The 18508-nt window shown below is 34.5% G+C and overlaps 1 pseudogene; it reads right to left on the bottom strand.

Moving 5' to 3' along the window:
* Positions 1-8049: 8049 nt before the first annotated feature.
* LOC122137335 lies at positions 8050-18301 on the bottom strand (annotated as a pseudogene).
* Between the last annotated feature and the right edge of the window lie 207 nt (positions 18302-18508).

Here is an 18508-nt window from a genome sequence, read left to right as displayed (position 1 = left end):
ATCTATCCATCCATCCATCCATATATCAATCTATTCATCCATCCGTCCATCCATCCATCATCCATCCATTAGTCCATCTGTCTGTTCATCCATCGATCATTCAACCATTCATCTATTACTCCATCCAACCATCATCCATCCATCCATCCATCTATCTATCTATCCATACATCCATCCGTCTATCCTTTTATCCATCCATCCATCACTCAACCATTCATCTATTAATCCATCCATCCATCCATCCACCCATCCTATCTGTCCATCCAGCTATTTGTTCATCTCTCTGTTCATCCACCCATCCATCATTCAACCATTCATTAATAAATCCATCCATCCATCCATCCATCCATCCATCCATCCATCCATCCATCCATCCATCCATCCGTCTATTCATCCATCTGTCCATTCATCCATCATCCATCCATTTATCCATCTGTCTATTCATCCATCTGTCCATCCATTTGTCCATCTGTCTGTTCATCCATCCATCCATCCATCCATCCATCCATCCATCCATCCGTCTATTCATCCATCTGTCCATTCATCCATCATCCATCCATTTATCCATCTGTCTGTTCATCCATCCATCCATCCATCCATCCATCCATCCATCTGTCTCATCCATCCATCCATCCATCCATCCATCCATCTGTCTCCTTTTGGATGTACATCCGTCTATTCATCCATCTGTCCATTCATCCATCATCCATCCATTTGTCCATCTGTCTGTTCATCCATCCATCCATCCATCCATCCATCCGTCTATTCATCCATCTGTCCATCCATTTGTCCATCTGCCTGTTCATCCATCCATCCATCCATCCATCCATCCATCCATCCATCCATCCATCCATCCGTCTATTCATCCATCTGTCCATCCATCCATCCATCCATCCATCCGTCTATTCATCCATCTGTCCATCCATCCATCCATCCATCCATCATCTTGATAGTTTGTCCCAAAGATGAATTCTGCATCCTGTTTGCTAGCTCGCAGAACACTTAAGCAATCGCATAGCAACACCCTGCCAGGTTTTCTCCAGGGAATATAAAGTTCTGCTGTCTCTGTTTCAGTTATTTATTTTTGTACAGACTTTAAAGTTGTGTCCCATTTTTTATTTCTGCCTCAATATCCTTATCTCTCCTCAGGAGCTCTGACTCACTCACACAACACACACACACACACACACACACACACACACACACACACACTCTCTCTCTCTCTCTCTCTCTCGTGTCCCCCTGCATCTCACCTTGCATTGTGGTAACAGCTTGATTACATGATTACATTTCAGCGATATAGAGCAGAGGTGATAGGAAATCTGCTCCTGCTAGCGCGGCATCATCAGGAATGCCGCCTGTTCTGCACTTTATCAGCTTTCCTTCACAGTCCGTCCCAGATCGTCTCTGGGTGAAATGTTTCACACATGCGCTGATCCCAGACAGCTGTCCTGCGCTCATCCTGATCTGAACTAGATGAAAGAGCAAAAATACTAGTGTTTACAAACAGCTTCTCTAAACATTACTAACCACCTGCCCTTGGTTTAAATGTATGTTTTTTTAATTTAAATTTTTGCTTTTTATTTTAATGTTTTGACTTTTTTATTTAATGTATTTAATTGTTTCAAGCATAAACCTCACTCAAGTTATTTTTATTTTTGCATCGAAACTGAAGTGATGACCTTATTTGCTAACTGATTATTAACTTGAACTTTTGATTTCAGTTCCTTTATAATTTGGCACAAAACAGATTCAAATGACAGTGCCAGCGCAGATGATGTGCTGAAATAGTTCTTTATCACCATAAAAGTAAATATTATTGTCTTAAAATGGAAACACAGTATCAAAGTCCAAACTGATGAGCACGCTGTGATCATGTCTGCAGTTCACAGGATGATCACGCCAGCATTATTTGGGTTAGTTCTCTCTGCCTTTGTTCAACACTGACATCACACTTACAATGAATCAATCGCTCATCTCTGTCAGGTTTGCTCACGGCATGATACTAATTTTGTTTTCTTTTGGCAGCTCGATCACAAGTGACCTGCAATGTTTGCCTGATATTTAGGTTATTCACCTGCCAAACACTGAAGGAGGAATCCACAAAAATAAACTGCTCCCTCTTAGAAAGTTTTGCATGCATTGTCTGTTTTGTTTTCATAGAATATGTTGTTTTGTTTTGTTTTTGGCTAGTTTTAAAAGAATTGTTCACACAAAAATTAAAATTTGCTGAAAGTGTCCTCACCATCAGACCATCAGTAGATGAGTTTGCTTCTTCATCAGGTTTGTAGAAATGTAGGATTGCATCAGTGTCTCAGCAACGGATGCTCTGTAGTGAATGGGTGCCATCAGCATTGCATCAGTGTCACAGCTGATACAAACATCACAAATCCACAAATCCACAAATCCACCATTAAGGTGTTTTTAACTTTAAATGGTCGCTTCCAGCCAAAATATGAGTACATAATTCATAATAACACTTTGTCCAGTGAAAAAGTCCATCTCCTGTTTTTCTCTCACGTCAAAATCCAGCCACATGTTAGTTTAGAGCTGTTTTGGCTTGTAAACAGTGTTTGATCTGTGCATATTTCCCTCCTGATTCAGACCAGACCACTTTTGTCATTGAAGGAGGCTTTATTATGGATTATGGACTCATATTTTAGCAGGAAGCAATGGTATAAAGTTTAAAAACGTCTTGATGCTAGATTTGTTTCTTACAAACATGCATTTTTTAAGATGTTAACTGCTGGGACTGGAGTGCTGTGGATTACTTGTGGATTATTGTGATGTTTTTATCAGCTGTTTGGACTCTCATCTGATGGCACCCATTCACTGCAGAGCATCCATTGGTGAGACACTGATGCAATGCTGCTACATTTCTACAAACCTGATGAAGAAACAAGCTCATCTACATCTTGGGTGGCCTAAGCATGAGTACATTTTGGGTGACTGTTGCTTTAAGTATAAACAAGTGAAAAACTCTGCACTTGTAGTAAGTCAAAATGCACTTATATTCAAAATATGAAAGTCTTAATATCATTTGCAGCATTGTTTAGGTACATTTATCTTATTTCAAGCCCAAAACATCTAATTACAAACTCATTAAGAAGCCAAAAAATGTTGCAAAATGCACTTTGCATGCCACATTTCCAAATTCAGGGCATTATAAATGAGTTTCTCCCACATCAGTCCAGCAGATTGGATCTGTTCTGTGAATTCCTCCTGGTTTAGTCGGTGTTTCACTATTATCTGATGGGAAGATTGTTGGTATTTTGATTATCGTATCTGGGAGAATATGGACATCTTTGTCTGAGGGTGGGCTGGTCATTATGTTACTTATGAGAACCTGGAATTTGTTTGATCATGTGAGCGTGTCAAAGGTCAAAGAAAGGCACCTTTACATGTATTAGTCGTCCATCAGGTATGCTTCATCTGCTCCACTGAGACCACAGGGGGCCCGAGAGCATGGAAAAGGCCATCTCTGTTTCACCACAAGCCTTTGTGCACTAAAGTTCTTCCTGTCTTTCTGTCCTATCCATGACAAAAAAGGCCTTTGATTGAGAAAAGAGAAAGAAAGAAGAGCCCAGGAGAGATGGATGCTTTCAAAGGAGACTTCCAGACCCCAGGAAGATCCAAAATACGTCAGACCTCTAATGTGATAGGGCTCCTTAAAGGCTGGAGTCTTCTGTTTGTGTTGTGCAGTAATGTGAAAAGAAGCACTCTTCAGGTTCAGAAAGAGCCCATGAGAGGTGAACACTGAAACCAGTGAAAAATGAAATTGGAAGGTGGTTTGATTTTGCAAAAACTCTTTCATTTTTTAGTTGAGTCTTATATTTTAAAATGAGTAGATTTTCTTGCATTAAAATAATCTCACATTTTAGCTTTACATGCAGAAAACCGTAAGAAAGACATTTGTAAATTTCGCTCGATTTCTGTGATGTTGTAAATAAAGATGTAAATATTTTGTTTTACACAATAAATACTTTTATATTTCAGTGTTTCATCTTTAAAAATTTCATAGAATTGAATGTTTTTTGCCATTTCTTTGTAATTATTTGTGAAATAATGTCAGTTACTTAGAAATGGCAAGGAACAAGTCTGTAATATAGGATTTACTGAAACAATTTTCACTCATGAAATTGATTGTACATTTCACAAATTATTACAAAGAAACATAACACTGAATTGAATAACAAAGAAACATTGTAACAAAGTAGCACTGAATTTAATGTGACATTCTTAAGTATAGAAATGTGCATTGGTCAAACTTCTAATATAATGAATTTATGATTTCATGCATAAAAATGAATGCATGCCAATTTTGCATGAATGTCTAGATTTTTGAATAGCCTTCAATGTAGAAAGATGCTTTTTGCCCCCTGAAATTATGCAGATACTGTAGTGGCCAAACCAGCCAAGCATTGGCCCCTTATAACATATGATAAATATTCCCATGACATTAACGGTCAGGTGGAAGAGAATATGTTTACCGAGTTAAGATGTGCAGGTCTTGTATACTGTATATATTCATGGCTGAATGAGTCAGAAGAGCTGTAAGCACTGAGCTGGATGGGAATGTGAACAGATCAGTCTCTCAGGATGAACTCACTGGTTTAGCAGATTTACATCATCATGCCAATATAAGTCAAATATTGGATTACAACTTTGCCAACAGACTTTGCAGATGCAATATTGGGAAGATATTTTATGACTAGTCCCATGTTAATGTGCGTAATGTTTAAATCTTGTAGCTGTACTTTACAAACTGTATATTCTGACATTTATTGCATTTATAATGTTTAATGTCGGTGGTTATAGACATTATGCTGTAAAAGCTTCTGGAGCTGCACTTACATTGAACACAGATGATTCCTTAATGTAAATAGTAAATCTGTGGTAAAAAGACAAATTCACAACCTAACAGTGACAAAAAGACCACCAACAGTGTTACTGCTGTACATATATATGTATGTATGTATGTGTGTGTGTGTGTGTGTGTGTGTGTGTGTGTGTGTACATATGTAAATATATATATATATATATATATATATTATATATATATATATATATATATATATATATATATATATATATATATATATATATATGAAGAGAGTTCAGATGCCATCTGAAATTTTCTTCTAAAATGAGCATTTTTATCAGGTTGCTATATTTATTTTTAGTTATTTCACTTTAATTGCATAGAAAAGGACCTATACATTGCCATTAGAATACATTTACTGAACCTAAACATAGGAGGCTTATAAAAAATGCTAATTTTAGATTTTTTTTAAGTATCTTTTCTAGTTACGCTGTTTTTAAAAATTCAATAAAATATATAGAATTATATTTAAGAAGATTGTGTGTAAAGTATGTTTGTATGTATAGAAATATATATTTATTGAGTTAAATATTTCTAGAAATATATATAGTTTTTCCAGGAATACATTTATTCAAATAAATATTTTTTATACTATAGAGAGAGAGAGAGAGAGAGAGAGAGAGAGAGAGATTTTTAAAAAAAAAAAAATTATTTAGTGTCCACAATGTAAAAACACTCTTAGAAAATAAGAAATAAGAATTTTAGAGAAGGTATAAGTAATTTATCAGTTTCTAATCTCTTTTGCACTTTGTGGTAGGAAAAAAGCTGTTTCTGAGTCCTTGGAGAAGCAGTGAACTGTCAGGTTCAGACTGCAGCGTTCAGTGTGAGTCAATTAGAATCGGATTAGATGTTGATACGTGTCACAGACTGAAGGAGTGAAGCTCGTTTATGTGGGAATGTGAGACCCGAGCAATTAAATCTCACCTCAGAGACACTGATAACAGACAGACAGACGGAGATCACCGAACTCTGCCTTATGAAAATATTAGCCTACTGTATGCAGCCATTCATGGATGAGGAGTTTTGTGTGGTGATCTCATGTGCAAATACTTTACATTAATAGAATGCATATATTTATACTCCATAGCTGTCTGACTGCTTAGTATCATACTAGTTTATGACTGGGTTATAATGCCATTACACTGCTTTATCAAAGGGCTAAAGAGATCAGTGCTATTGCTATCTAAGAAATGTTCCAGGTGTAATATGTTCTTTTAAAAAAATGTTTTGATAAATTAAAAATAATTATTTTTGCAATTAAATTTGGAAAGTGCTACAGAACCGTGTTTTTATTATTAGTTTTATATTATTATAGTATTTATTAATATTTTAAAGTAGCTTTTAGTTTTATATTTTCACTTTTACTTTTAGTTTGAGTTTTAGTAATTTTTATGTGCATATGTCATTTCTTATATATATAAAAGCTTAAATTTATTTATTATTTTAGTATGGAAGCTTGTTTCCACCATGGGGAAAAAAAAATCTAATAAATATACTAATATAATAAAATCTAATATTTTAAAATAGAAAAAATACATAGAGAAAATAAAATTGGTAATTGCGATTTTTTTAAATCTCAAAATGCTGACATTTTTCTCTGATCTTTTTAAAATGTTTTTAGCTTACATATTTTATTTCAATTATTTAATCTGAATTTTCATTTAATTTTGTTTATTTTTTTTATTTTTTTAATTACTAAAAGCAATTTCACTGGTGTAGAAATGACAGACTTTACCTTTGTCTGAAATACTGAAGAATGACAGAATGCATGTGATTTAAAAAAAAATCAAATGCAGCCATTTATTATTATACTGGAATGCATTCACCACATCATTAGCATTTACATCATCATAATATCATCAGTGCATTCTGACAGGTTGACAAAAACTGACATTTTTCAATGCAAATGAAGTTTAAATATCAATATGCACAGGCAGGAGATCGCAATTCAGTGATGCTTTGCTGTTGAGTTGAGTGTCCAGAGGTCAAATTCATCAATGCTTTCAGCAAAAAATACACATAACAAACAGCAGCGCTTACATCAACATACATACATACATACATACATACATACAATAAATGTGCAGAAAAACATACATATAGATAATGTTAATGTGTGTTATGAGTACAGACGTTGCACGTTTCCCTATTTGTAGAGTCTGCACGGCCTTTACAGCAAATACTAATCATCATATTCCATTTTCTCCAGAAAGAGCATCAATGCATCACGTTTAGATGCGTCTGAGACCCTCAAAGTTTATAGAACACAAATCATGTGTCCTCACAACAGACTCGAACAGAATCTTTTGGATATACAGTGTAAGTTTGTGCGCAAGATGCATGACTTCAAGACGTCTACAGCAAGTCCAGATGTGTGTAAATATCATGCCACAGACTGTAAGTGTGTTGTGAAATTCTAGTTAATTTTAAACAAAATCTTGTCACAGAGAACACACCACTTTCACTTTGACCATCTCTATTGACTAGCAAAGGGATTGATGTGTCTGTATGAAGCAATGCATGTCTGGGTTAAACTTAGAAATGCTAAGTACTTGGTTCCCTTTATTTCCACACTTGGCACATTTTTAGGGGTCTGAAAGCAGTTTGCAAAACTGGACAGGACTATATATATTTATATATATATGAAAATAATTTATATTTATGCATATGTACATATACATATGCATACTATATATATACACACGTATAAATTTAAATTCTCAGTTCTCGATCAATTGACTTGATTCAATTAAAGCGAATTTAACTCAAGTGTGAAACGCCCTATGAAACTGTCAACAGAATTAATGTAGATTTATTTGTGTGTTTGCTATATCTGGGTATTTCTCCGATCTATTCTCACGGCTCTGTGACCTTTCACCCTTGACCTCTGTGACCTTTCACCAGTAGAGTGCTGGTCATCGCTGTGTGTGTGTTAGTAATGCACATCTCCAGCACATCAAAGCCTTTGTAAATATAGCCTGTGTGTGTGTGTGTGTTGGGCAGATGTCTATAACAGATAAAGGTCATGCATTTATTCCCCGTCAGACCTTCACCGAAAGTCCGGGCGGCTTTAGTCCAGCTCTTATTGATAGCTATGAGCACACGTCTACTGGTCAGATTCTACACACTACTCTAGTGTCCTGTATCAGGGGGGGGGAAATAAACAGCTTGTTTGTGGTTTTCTTCTGTTGGTCTGTTGGTTGGCTGAGAACTCATTGTGTTGATTGTGTGCCGGTAGCGGGTCGGTCTCGCTCTAGTTCGGACAGGACAGGCCTAACGCTGCGCTGATGGAGGCCAGAATCAGGACGGCGCTGGCGGCGACCGCTGCTCCGCTGGACTGAGGTAAACCACTCGTCCGTTACGCGGGCTGACTGAACGGGTCTGAACGTTCCCACCATCGGGTTTCCATCGTTGAACTTCAGGGTGGAAAAAGCCCGGAGCTGTTTGAAGACACATAATGATCAGAGCTTTATCAAACTGGTTCAAAATGATGACAGGTAGTTGATTTTTTGGGGTGAGCTGGCCCTTTAAGTGCTCACTTCTGAAATCCTAATAGAAAGTTAAAATCCCATTCATTTTCTCCATAAATGAACTGATTTTCTGAGCTTTTAAAACTAAAAAATCTACTGTTAGAGATACAGTACAAGGATGTTATTCGATGGTAATGCTTTTGTTGAAGCCATCAGTTCGCATTATTTCAACTTATCCTTTAAAGAATTGTTTAAAAAAGCTGAATTTCTGGTGGAAAAAAACTACATTACCCATAATTCTGCAAAAATAATACAAATGGAAACAAGCTAATTTGTGTTATATATATAATAGGGCCTGTCAAATGATTAATCACGATTAATCACATCCAAAATAAAAGTTTTGTTTACATAATATATATGTATGTGTACAGGTTATATTTATTATGTATATATAAATACACACACATAAATTATATATTTAGAAAATATTTACATGTCATATACATTTATATATTATATTCTTATATTTTATATTTATATATAAATATTTTATATATATAAATCATAACATATTATTCTTAAATATATACATGCATGTGTGTGTATTTATATATAATAAATAAATATACCCTGTACACACACATATATTATGTAAACAAAACTGTTTATTTTGGATGTGATTAATCGTGATTAATCATTTGACAGCCTGTAAATATATATATATATATATATGATATATAATATTATTTTGGATATCTTATATATATATATATATATAGATATATATATATATATATATATATATTGCTATAAACTTCAAATGTGTTGTTTATATATCCGAGTTATTATAAACTAAAACTAAAACCATAAAAATTGTTTCTACAAATAAAATAAACATGCACTGATATCGAATAAAAAACATAAACTATTTTATTTCGGAAAAGTGTCAAAGAGCTTTTCTCATTTTTATTTAGTTTAGTTTGATGTTCTAAAATAACTCAAACTGAAAATAAAAATGAATAAAACATATATAGACTAATAAAAATGACAAAAACACACAAGAAAATGACTAAAACATGAAAACAGAAAAGATCTGACATTATAAAAAAAAATTACATTAATAAAAACTATAATAGTATTTCAATGATACTAAAATAACACTGTTAAACATGACAATCAAATTAAAAATGATGTATATCAACAACTTTAAGTTAATATTTTTATTATTCACAATGCTTCATGGGTTTGTAATTCTTTCTTCCATTAAAGATATTAAGTTCACAGTCTTTTATCTTTTCAATCTCTTTTTGTACGATTTTCAAATATGGTTTTGCTTCAAATCAAAGTTTGTTGTGATGCTTATATATCACCTGCACTATTGTATTATTCACTGCACTGTCTAGATTCTGAAGTTTCATTCAAATAAATGCTAAAATACATGCGATGTGCATAAAATTGTAATTTAAATATAGCTGACTATAATGGCAAGAGATAGCAAAGTAAAAATGAGTTTAAATATGAGTTCATGTCCAGTTTTTGGTATTCGGAGGATAATGGCTTGAAGCCAGCTTCAGTCGTACCTGGTTCTCCATCGAGGGGAATGGGGTTTTCCAAACCCCGTCCACACCACAGCCTCCGTGCAGCCCGGTGTGGTCAGAGAGCCGTCATACCGGTAATAGTTCGTCATGTTGGCTTCAGGCAGAATGAGCTGATTCAGAGAGATCTTACGGAGCGTCGTGTTTCCATCTGCGCAAACAAAAAGAGTCATTCAGACAGTTTGTTGAAACAGTGTCTCTTCTGATTAACAAGGCTGCATTTACTTGATTAAAAATACAGTAAGAATTGTTAATAATATTATTATATATTTAAAATAGCTTTTTTTTATGTGACTATATTGTAAAGTGTAATTTATTTCTGTGAATGCACAGCTGTCTATTTTCAGCATCATTACTCCAGTCTTCAGTGTCACATGATCTTCAGAAAATTATTCTAATATGATGATTTGCTGCTCAAGAGACATTTCTGATTATTATCAATGTTGAAAACATGTGTGCACAATATTTTTGTGGAAAACTGTCATGTAAATTATTTTTCAAAAGAAACTATATATATATCATATATATATAATATGCATATATATCTATCTATATATATCTATATATATATATGTATAGGCATCTTCAAATTCACAACAAAATATACAGAACAAAACATCTGACAACAGAAATTATTATCCGTGCACAAAGGCTGTCAGTAAGGTAGCTATTTTTCCATCCAAGTTACGAATGAAACTTATGTGCAAAATTGGAATATCACATTTGGCCAGAATCTGTCAAATTAAACACATTACAGGCTGACAAATCCTTGCTAAATAAAAGCATTTGTGTGTCTTTCTTTCAAAAAACATTAAAAAATATCTAAAAATTTCCTACAAATGCATTAAATTATCTCCAGAAATGTTTAGAATATTTCTAGAAATGCATAAAGTTTCCTTTTCATGTCATATTAACATAAAAAATTACATTTTTTTCGACATTATATTACATTTTATTTTCAATTAAAATTCATTTTACTTTGTTTTGTTTTTTTAGGGAAGACAATAATATATATGTTTTTTAATTAAATTATTTACAAAAAAAATTATAATTAAAAGTGTGAAAATTCTTTGCTTAAAAACAGCACTATAATGTTAATAATGACAAATAGAGATAAGAAAATAGTCCTATGTCCCTCAAGCTCACGTCACTGGTTGAGGTCATAATCTGGCATATATCGTGTCGCTCAAACAAACAGATTAATGTTATGAAAAGTTTTAGTGTTTCTCTTCAGGAAGTCAAACTATGACCAGTGACTGAAAGACACACTGAACATTAAACTGAAACAGCACAAACTAGAGTTGAACACTGAATAAATGACACACTTCACTCTTAAAATAATATTCCAGCATATATTCATCTTGATCAGCATGCTTTTGATTAATGCACACAATGCATTCACAAGTAAAAGAATCAGAGCACCATCAATAGATGTTTAAAATATAAAGGTATCAGAAATGCACATATTCAAACCAAATCAAAATGAATGTCTGTGTTGATCGAGAGCATGTTGCATATGGAATATTCCTGTAATATTGCAGAAGCGTTTGTTCAGACTGAGGTTGTTTTCTTACTTGTATTCTGGATGCTGCGCAGGCCGTGTGTGAAGTGATCGTACTTTCTGTTAGAGCTGCTCGACTCCTGAAAGTTTGAAGCAATGTGGATTTTATTTTTCAAAATCATCTCTGAGCATACTCATATTTCTTGATTTTAAAGCACATGCATTTCAAACCTCGTAGAAGAATCCCAGCACCGCGATTCCTGAAGGATCTCTGAGTGCGTCTTCAAGTCTGTTGTATCTTTGTTTCATGTGCACAATATGCAGCTGGTGAGAGAGTAATACACATAATAATACGGATTTTTATATGTAATAATACAATTAAAAAACTCGAGGAAAACAGTATTCTTGGAGTCAGCAGCACAAAAATAGTAATAAATGAGTACTGTATTTAATTCAATGAAGCTGATGCAGGCTGGTGTTGTTCACTGATATGGTGATGGTCGCACCTCCATTGGATACTGCTCTCCATCGATGGTGTGTTCAGATCCAGGACCTCCGCTGGTGCCCCAGTGGAGGTGAAACTGCACGGCTTTGTACGTTTCTCCCAGGTTTCCTCCAGACACTGTGGCTGGGATGGGTATACTGACCTGAACTGATGTGGAAAACATAACATTACAGTCCAGCATCACACAGAGCAGTTTGTCTCTTCATCAGGTTTGTAGAAATGTAGCATTGCATCAGTGTCTCAGCAATGGATGCTCTGCAGTGAATGGGTGCCGTCAGAATTAGAGTCCAAACAGCTGATAAAAACATCACGATAATCCACAAGTGATCCACAGCACTCCAGTCCATCAGTTAACATCTGGAGAAGACAAAAGCTGAAACAAATCCAGCATTAAGGTGTTTTTAACTTTAAATAGTTGTTTCCAGCTAAAATACAAGTCCTTAAAATAATGCAGCGTTATTATGGATTATGGACTTGTATTTTAACCACAGGCAACAGGATGAAGTTAGAAATGTCTTAATGCTGGATTTGTTTCAGCTTTTCACTTCTCTAGATGTTAACTGATGGAATGGAGTGCTGTGGATTATTGTGATGTTTTTATGAGCTGTTTGGACTCTCATTCTGACGGCACCCATTCACTGCAGCAAGTGATAGAATGCTACATTTCTCCGAAACTGATGAAGTAACAAACTATATTTGCACAACCAAAATAGAGATCATAGAAACTGCTCAGTCAAAACCATTTAATGAGCTCACCAAAGTGACGGCACCTTTTTAAGCTGCATGCTCTCATCAGACTAGATTAGTCTTACCCGAGTGGCCGTTGTTCTTCATGGTGCTCTCGAATACGGTCTGGTAGCCGGTGAATTTGAAAGGCGTCAGCAGCCGCTCGTCCAGCTTGGTTTTCTTTGTCACTATGTTGATTGGTGACTGTCTGTTCTTCCCACAGTCTAAATTGACTTCACTCCATCGGTCTGGTCCTTAGAACAACATGGAGATGTAATGTTAGATTTAGTTTATATACATCTTAGATATAGTTGAGTGATGTGATGAGGCTCAACTTACCTTTACAATGAGATTCACAGCTCACTTGTGTCTGGTAGCACCAGTCTGTGTGAGTATAAAAGACGAGTTAGTTAAACTGAAATACTTTATTTAGATATATTTGGATTAAAGCTTGATTAAAATGCTTTTGTTAATCAATATTCACAGTAGATCCTTTATGCTTTTTTTTTTGGGATAATACACTACCAGTCAAAATTGGGTCTCTTTTGCTCAACCAAGGCTGGAGTTATTTGATATAAAAATACAGTAAAAACAATAAAATTGTGAAAAATTATTACAATTTAAAATGACTGTTTTCTATGTCAATATCTATTAAAATGTAATTTATTCCTGCAATCAAAGCTATATTTTCAGCATCATTACTCCAGTCTTCAGTGTCACATGATGTTCAGAAATCATTCTAATATGATGATTTGCTGCTCAAGAAACATTTCTGATTATTATCAACATTGAAAACAATTGTTCTGCTTCATATTTTAATAGAAACTGTGATAGACTACCACAAGTTTGGAGTAAGAATAATACAAATAAATTAATACGTTTATTCAGAAAAACAAACACATTAAATTGTTTAAAAGCAACAGTTATTACATCTAAAATGTTAGAAAATATTTATATCTTCAACACTGAATATGTGTTTCCTATCATTATCAATAATTAAACACCAATAATAAATGATAGTTATTAAACAGCAAATCAGCATATTAGAATGATTTCTGAAGGATCATGTGACACTGAAGACTGGTGCTGAAAATTCAGCTTTACATCACAAGAATAAATGACATTTTAACAGATATTCACATAGAAAACAGTTTTTTTATTGCAATAATATTTCACAATTTTACTGTATTTTTTATCAAATAAATTCACCCTTGGTGCGCAGAAGAGGCTTCTTTCAAAAACATAAAAAATTTTAATAATTCCAAACTTTTGAGCGCTAGTGTATTAAACAAGTTATTAATTGTAATGACTCGTCCAACAGGAAAACCTCTCCCTGCCGCTACAATGAGCACAGGCTATACTGAATTGTTATGATGACTAAACTATCTTCATATTCTAAACAGAAGTAACTAACGGGATGTTTGAAGTGTCTCAAGCAACTTCTCAAGAAGTCACTCAGACATCATGACTGGATTTCATGACCCCGGGTCTCCTTTTCAGATCCTGTTATTTTAGGAATTAAAGAGAAATGTCACTGATGAGCCAAATGTTATTGCTTGGAAACTGCACTCGGTCCTCTTTGTTTTACTTTTGAGTCTTAGTTGTTTTTCCTAAAATTACATAGGAGAAATAAAAAGTCACAAATGATTTGTATATTGTCAAGTAAGAGTATAGAGCTGTAAAATTAACGTGCACGGAGCAGCTTAGATCATTTTATGAGAGTTCATATTGAGATCTTTGACTTTTAATTGCACATTTGAGACATTGCTGACTTCAAATATGACTGGATATGAAGTTGGTCAGACCTCTTTAAAGAGAAAGTGAGGTTAAAATACACATCACACAGTTGAGGAAGGTCATTTATTAACTAATGCAAGAGATATTTTTCTTCTGCAAGAAGTTATTCATTCATAAATTGATTTTGATGACCTTCATTGAGCTCATGTGATCTTGTATCGACACTGATGACAAAATATTTATTAAAGGAAAGAATGACAGTAAGATAGTAACTTCCTTCTGTGTCTTTTGTGTGTTTCATTGACTTATTACTGATGTAATAAACTAGATAACGATCACATTTAATAGATCTGGCTGTTAAGTGAGCAGTAAATACATTTTATTTTTAAATGTGCATTTTTTCTCAGAATATCAGCCAATTTGCATGTTCACATCCATATAGAATAAATATAATTTATTTAAAAAATAATAATAAGAATAATAAATAACTGAAATATTAAGATGAATGCATTAACACACATAGAATTCCATGCATTTGCATTGGTTTTAACATAAACTAATAAACTTAATGTGATGCACATTTTCATTTTTTGTCCGATTTCTATAATAACACTAACAAATTATGCCATGATTTTTTTTTTTTTTTTTTTGTTGTTGAAGCTGTGAGCCTGCATTATTTCACCTTATTTTTTAAATAATAATGACTTCCCTATGGGATAAATGAATGGTAAAAATACTTCCAGCAGTAATGTTGCTGAAAAAGTGAGTGGCACTAGTGCAAACATTCATGCTTAATTATAATAAACACATTTCTCAATGCATACTGTGAATATTGATGAGAGATTGTGTCTCCTGATCAATAAGAATTAGTTTTGCATTAATGAGCAGGTGTAATGAAGGTATACTGTATATTGGCCTCGCTATCATTGAGTCCGGAGCACACGTCAGCGGAGAACAATACCTGCCTGTTCGCTGATATGATTTCACAAACAGCCTTTGATCTTTAGAGCGGCGCGAGAAACTAAGTGCGTGTCACAGTGGGTCACAGTAATATCTCAAAGAGCCAAAGACGCAAACCCTGCAGATGAACAACGACACAAAAGACAAAGCAAAGAAAATACGGGCTCATGCATGCAAACCAAAACAAATCCATTATTGTGTGTACCATACAAAGGCTGTGGTTTACACGTTTGCTAAAGTTTACCTCATATTTATTGCTTTTCACACATTATTATTATTGTTTCAAATTAGTCACTTTACATTTTGGTTAAGAAGCTGCACTAAGAAGGAAGCTGCCTATGTAGTCGCTGAGATCTGCAGTGTTGCATTCTGTACTCTTTCTTTCTTTATTAGGTTGAGCTAATGTTTCAGCATGTCGCTATGCAGTTCTTCTGCATGTAAATATTCCCACTGGCTTCATTACTACCATTTAAGGAGCGATTCATAAACCATACTGACATTCATCGACCTTTCATTCTGAAGGCTGCCATTTAGCAGATGCTTTAATTAAAAGTCATTTACAGTTGACTTCACCTCAGGTTACTCCAGAGAGACTGAAGCCGTGATATACAGTATAAGTGTGTTGATCAAGAGCACAATGAAGCTGCAGAGCTGTCTTTAACCTCTTGACTGCTTGACTAATACATGAAGGATAATTTGATTATGGATGATGTTAATATGAATGCTGATATGAAGAGTTTGTTCTATACAGAAGCACTCGAACACAGTGTTAAGTGGCTCTTAAATGGAGATATACATCCTTTTGTTGACATACAGTTAAACTAGAAAGTATATTTCGATGCTTAAGTCACACTTAAAAATGTCGGAATGTCATTGCATTAGAAATGATGTCCATCAAATGCTGCATTATCTTTTCTGTTCGCTAACGTCGTCATTTTCAAAGTTTTAATCACATTAACTAAATGTGCAATCAACAAAGTCATTGAATACCGACTGTCCTCATTTTAAACACTCCATCTATTGTTTTAGCATTTCGAAGTGAACAAACTTCCTTTTGTCGAGTTTATATATTTTATACAGCGCTTTTCTACAATACACGTCATTTAAAAGCTGATACAAAAAAAAATGTGTGTCAATGTTTAAATATCTTTATATCCTAGAGAACAGGAAATCTAACATCAAAGCAGGAGATTGTGTTTTAATGTCTTAAGCTAGAATCATTAATATCGCTTATTTACAATAACTGACACTTGCTTTGATATTTCGTGATCTACAACTGAGACGTTTTTAAGTGTGACTTAACTGTCTAAATATGTTTTGGCACCGCTGGAATTAATCTGTCAATCATCAAAATGCATGTTATTTTTTTTGCAACAGGCTTGTCAAATGTTTCAATAACCAAAAAAATTAATTAATTCGCCTTCTGTCATGGTAACCATAGTAACAGCCCGACCACTTCGCGTCAAAAAAAAAAATTAATTAATTCGTCTTTGGTAACGTTATTAATAGCCGGACCCCTTCCGTTTAAAAAAAATTGGAAAAGTTGGGCGGTTGGAATTGTTCCCAATTTTATTTTTTTTTGCCTTTTTTTTTTTCATACTTATAAATACCTTCCTCTTTTTTTGGAGGTAAGCAACAGAGGCTGCTCGAGAACTTTATTGCTTCTGAAAAACCAAATAATTATGTATCACTTAAATGTTCTACATATCACAAAAACTTAGCGTTTTGAAGGGTCTTTAAGACTTTATAAGGTTGGTTTACAGTGTTTTGACGATTAGTGCTATCTCTCAGATTGTGCATCCTCCTATTAAAGCACAAATCGATAGCATAAATAAATAAATAAATAAATGCAACCTATCAGATTGTGCTTCCAGCATCTTGTTCATGTGGTTTGAGTCTTTTTTTTAAATGCCCATACCCCTACCCTAAACTTACAAATATATATTTGTGGTAGCACAATCTGATAGGGAGCATGTTCGTCGGTACAAAGGGCAGATCACGCAGGGAACATTTCTGTATCCAGTGCAGCTGAGTACAGGTGCAGCTCTATCAGAGCCTCATCGACCGCATTACACTCACAGACACTGGATTTTAGGAGCTCGTCCTGTACAAGCAACAGGACCGGACCGAGTGTCCTTGAGCAGAAAGAAAGATGCTGCGTCCTCCTTCCTCCAGACAACGAGGCAGCGCGCAAGATTTAGTGATTTTTTCCCCTGACGGACTTTTTAGGGGGTTTGATCTCCGTGTGTCAAATGACAAAGATTAATAACTCTCTGACAGTCTGCCTAGGTAAGCTTGCATTATTTCTGAGAGTTACAAAGCCTACAACAAACGTGTTCTGAGTTAAAAGAATTGATCATCTTTATTGTGTGTTTTGAATAAAATTGTTAATCGGTCATCAGTCAAAACTGTAATAAAGAGGTTTAAAAAACATCATGCGTGTTTCCACTGTGTGCTTTTGAAAAGCTTAAAACTGACTAAAACGTTAAAATGTTGTAGTGCATAAAAAAAAAAAACTCAGCAGCTTTTTAAAGGTGTAGAAAAGTTTGTAAATATAAGCTAACTGTTTGAGAATATATGTACATTTCTAGTAAGAAGAGTCGGTCTGTTCACCTTCAAATGATGCATATTAGCTATTAATCAATATTAATACATTTGATATAGGCTAGATCTGAGGTCATTCAATAAATTTAATCTGATCAGTGCGAAATGTCCTTATTGATATATGTTACCTGCAAAGCACTGAAAACTTGTAGAGTTGTAGAGTTAGTGAATGAAGCTGAATTTGAAGCAGCATCACTGAGAGAGAGGGCTGTGCTGACTCACCTGCACCGGTGCATGCACGCAGAATCAGAGGCAGAAGAACAGCTGAGAGCACACACCGCATCGTCAAAGTCCAGGGACACTCGACCAAATGTGACCCCTTTCAGACTGTGATCGTCTCTTATATAGGAATATATCTATCAATGGACAGGATGGAGTCTGCTGGCCCCTCCCATCACATTCCTCAATAACGACAGCATCACATCACACAAATATGCTCATTATTCTCTATCTATCTATCTATCTATCTATCTATCTATCTATCTATCTATCTATCTATCTATCTATCTATCTATCTATCTGTCTGTC

This window comes from Cyprinus carpio, chromosome B5, assembly GCF_018340385.1.
Source record: "Cyprinus carpio isolate SPL01 chromosome B5, ASM1834038v1, whole genome shotgun sequence".
Classification (NCBI taxonomy): domain Eukaryota; kingdom Metazoa; phylum Chordata; class Actinopteri; order Cypriniformes; family Cyprinidae; genus Cyprinus; species Cyprinus carpio.
Note: the sequence above shows the minus strand (reverse complement) of the source record. Positions and strands in the feature narration are given on the sequence as shown.